Below are 4,847 nucleotides of genomic sequence, written 5' to 3' on the forward strand. Positions count from 1 at the left end.
AGAGGCAAAAAACAGTTCAGGATTTAAAGATCTCCACATTTCGCTACTTACTTTATATGACTGTGCACTCTATGTCACAATCAGACTAGCCAACTTATTCTTTGATTATATAATATTCCATTTTATATCTTTGGGAAGCTTAGAATACACATATTTACTTATAATCATGGTTCTTGAAATCCTTAATTTCCTTCAAATCTCAGCTCAAGCTGGAATTTTGATATGAAGCCTAAGCCAGATTCCTAATGAGCTAATACTCATCTCCATCAAATTACCTTGCATTTCTTTTATTCTATGTTAGAATATAAATATTCTATATTTATGTAATTTTATTTTATTATATAATTATATAAATTATTTGCTAAAAAAGAATCCTAAACATGTAATTACCTCCCCACATAGAATAGAATTATCTTTTACATAGGAAATGTTGTTCTTTGTTGTTGGTGATTAGCATAGTATTTGGTCCATAGACATTGTATAATCAATTTTTGATGAGTAAACAAATGAATGATCCCAATGATGGTCCTTTATTATGCAATGCTATTTCTTATGTTTTTTATCTCTAAATGTATTATTTTATATTAAAACAAAACTCGGATGTTATTTCTGGAAGCAGATGACACACAAATCCACAAAGGGAGGAGGGGGAGGATCCTTCTATGTAACTTTAAGAAAGATACACACCAAGCACAAATATATACTCCATGCCCTTAATTATTAAGCACCTAGCAAGCCAACGGGCCGTTTGGGAGGTAGTCTATAAAGAGACAATCCAAAAGCATCTCCCTATGAGTTCCTGCCTAATATAGAGCTCACTGCAATGTGTGAAAAGTTTAATTTATATTTCAATGCTATCTTACCTTGCTTGAAGCTATAGCTGAGAAGAACCATAATTGTATTGCATGATTTTTTCCCTCTGCTCTGAGCTGACTCATCCAGTGTACATCTTGCAGAATTAATAGTTGCATGGAAGTTGAAAGAGGCAAGGAATAAAACACAGCTGATTTTCAAGATTTAGTTTCCTGTTTGATAACCTTATCAGTACTTAACCAGATGTTGCAATAATCATATTCCCCCACTGAAGCAGCTGCAGTTTTTTATGGGGAAAACCTAATTGGTCATCAGAAGAACTGTATTACTGTCAACCTGCTGGAGAATGCATTGAATGTGGATTAAAGTAAGAGTGAGATTATCACACCACTGGGCTCAAACAAGTTTTGAGCATCTTTTAATTTACTTCTAACTAAATGCTGGGGGTGAAAAAAGTGAGCTCAAGTCCATTATTTGTGTTATTTCTCCTTGATAGAGCTTCAAGGCAGGGAAATTTGATGAATCATCAAGTTCAAAATGAGTCAATCGCAACTAAAAACTCTTTGTGAGTTTACTTTAAAAGCAATGGTTTAATTAAAATTTGGAAGAACTGATGAAACTTTGGGAGGGAATAGGCAGAAGAGGAAGGAAAAATGAAGGGATGATGGCAAGACGGAGGAGTGCCAGGGGGGGAATCAGCTGTTTAACTGGAATGTGCATTGTCTTCATCAGGCAGTTCTCCCTAAATCCCCTAGAATCAGACAACTGGTAAATAGAATATATCTACCAATGAATCAGTTGTGGCATAAATAGATTCACTGCCCTATGGAATGCTTTAGAAAGTGATTTTTGACTACAGAGATATAAACATCTGGTGTCTCAAAAACCATGCCAAGTTTCTACATTTCAAAAATGCATTTACTATATTGGAGACAAAAAAAAGGAAGAATGAGATCATAGCTCAACATTAGGCGGTCCTTTAAAATTATTTATGCATTATATTTAAATTTATGCACTCTAGTGGAGAACAAAAGTTTTCAGTCATCCACCCAGATCTGTTGTCAAATCTTGTTGTTCTTAACTTTTGCACCTTTCCTCTATGTTTCCTTCTCTTTACTCTGACTGGTACCATCTTTATACAGTCCTTCATAATCTCTCACCTAGCTCATTGCAACAGCATTCTACCTGTTTTGCAGACTCAAAATCTATCCCCAATACAATCCGTCTTTCACTTAGCTGCCAAAGTGATTTTTGTAAAGCAGAGGTCTACCCTAATTGATAAATTCCAATGGTTTCTTTGGAGGATCAAAATAAAATGCTTTGTTTGACATTTAAAGCCCTTCACAACCTGTCCCTTTCTTACCTGCCCAGCATTCTTACTCTTGACTCCCCTCTACATAGTTTTTCATCCAATTATACTAGTCAACTTGTTATTTTTCATATGTAAGTTCCCATTTCTCAATTACATGAACTTTCACTGGCTCTCCTCCATACATACCTGGATTGATCATCCTCCTCACTTCAGAGAACTAGTTTCCCTGGTTTCCTTCCAGACTGACCTCTTAGAGAGGGGATAGGAGTGAGAAGAAGGGAAAAAAATGAGACATATATTTTAGGACATAGCTAATATAGGAATTTGTTTCTCTTGGATAAGCATATTTATTATAATGTATTGCATATTTATAAAAAACAACAATAAAAAGACTGACCTAAGTTCCAATTTTCTGTTAAGAAATCTTTCCCAATGTCCCAAGCATCTTCCAGTTACTCTGTATACAGCTTTAATATGCAAAGTTTTTATATCTTGTTACCCCCATCAGAATGTGAGTTCCATGAGAACACTGATTATGCTTTTGCTTTTCTTTGCATCTCTAACCCTTATTACCATCCTTGGCAGAGAGTAATTATTTAATCAATCCTTGATTACTGATTTACTGCTGAATTCAGTGGAAAGGGACTTGGGTTCATAATGTTTTGTTGCCATTTTCTCCCTTTAGGAACTTGACCAATCATTGAATCCCTTAGTCTCTGTTTTCAGATCCCTAAAATGAAGTTCTAGGAGTAGATGACTTGTAAGGTCCCTTCCAACTCAAAACAATCAATCAAGTTTCAAACATTTATTAAGGGTGTACTATGGGCCACAAACTAGCATTCCCATGTTGTATAAATCTATGTTCCTTTGATCCTAAAATTTAATAGAGTACCTAAATGATGAGAAGAAATTCTAGAGAGGAGAGATGCGGGCACAAAAGAATCTGGAGTTTTATTTTCAGACCAATTACTAACTTTCTATACAAAACTGGAAAACCCAATTCAATTTATACCTGGCCCAATGCTATCTCCGAAGTCACCAAATAGTGAACTGTCTGGTGAATTAGATTCAGAGATTGATAGTATGAATGAAATTTAGTGAGTGTAATAGAACCACCTCTTGATTAGGGTCTGAACTTTCTGTTTCATCATTCTGTGTTTCAGAAACAGACTCATGGCCACTGTTGTTTCAAAATAAAACCCAGGCCCCTGTTTAGCTGTCCATTTATAAACCAAGGAATACACATCTTTTCACGTAGGTATAGCCTTGATAAGTATGATTCAATTCAAATGTTTATGGACTGACCCAAAACTCTTTCCATGGTCAAAGCATTCAATCCAACATTAAGATTTTTTCCATTCAATGACCACATCTGCAAAAATATCTATAAACAGGGAAGGTGAATGTGAAACACTTTCTATTCTGTTAGAATTGGTTGTTGTAACAGTTAGTTTTGCTAACTGATATTTTGACTTTTTTTTTAAATTCTGTACCAAAATGAATGGCAAACTAGGAAAAAGATGGAATATATATATATATATATGTAAATTTAATACATGTAAAAAGGGAAGATATGAACAGTTTTGGTTATTTGACTTTACTGAAAAAAATATGTACAACAAAGACTAAACAAGAATAGAAGTTATGAAATATTGCTGTTCACTACCTGGAAGGGTAGCTTCTCATCCTGTGAATGGATTAAGATTTAGCACAATTTCTAGATTGCACTAATCTGCTGTGTTGACTTCCAAATGTGGCATAGCTGATGAATGGGTGAGTCCAGATCTCAGCTGCCACTAGACTAGGTCACCAAAGTCCAAATTCCTTTCTCAGGACTTTGCTGCTGTTCTAATTGTAGGTAAAACTCCAAGATATCTGGTGACTCCCTCTCTTAACCTCTTAAAACTCATGAGGACTTAGCTATATGTAATCTTTTTCATTTAAAATAAGAAAGAAAAAATTCAGTGAGGCAAGGAACATGGACCACCTGTCCCCATCACATCACTGTTTCTCTTACCTTGACATTAGAGCTAGGGAAGAAAGGGCCAGAGAAAGCAAACCATTTGTTTGTTTTTAAAACCCTTATACCTTTCACTTTAAAGTCAATTCTAAGTATTGGTTCCAAGGCAGAAGAATGGCAAAGGCTAGGCAATGGAGGTTAAATGACTTGCCCAGGATCACCCAGCTAGGAAGTGCCATTTTTGAATCCAGGATCTCCCATCTCTATGTCTGGTTCTGTATCCTCTGAGCCAATAAGCTGTCCCATTCCGTTTTTAAATAAAGCACTTTTCAAGATGTTGGTCATTCTTCTTTTGCAATAAGGTCACTAGAAAACATCTTCCTCATCCTTTAGCATAAATTTACTTTACAGTTACAACTGCAAGATTTGAACAAGCTGGTTTAAGACTAGGCCTACAGGAGTAACTGAAATGGCAACTGTCCGGATTTGGGGCCATTGCTCTATCATATGAATGATGGCCTGTTGGGCAACAACCTTTTTTGTCTCTAATTTAGAATGAACAGAAATTAGAAACAAAAAATAGAAATAGAATGAATAGAAATAGAAAGAAACAGGATACTGTTTCTATTTGAGCATAAATATAAATAGTTATATAATGCTACAAATAATGAATAAATATCATAAAATTTACATTCATAAATTATAACATATAAATATTATGAATGTAGTATTGAGTATGTTAAAATATTGATATTCATTTTT

This window comes from Gracilinanus agilis, chromosome 3 (assembly GCF_016433145.1).
Source record: "Gracilinanus agilis isolate LMUSP501 chromosome 3, AgileGrace, whole genome shotgun sequence".
NCBI lineage: Eukaryota > Metazoa > Chordata > Mammalia > Didelphimorphia > Didelphidae > Gracilinanus > Gracilinanus agilis.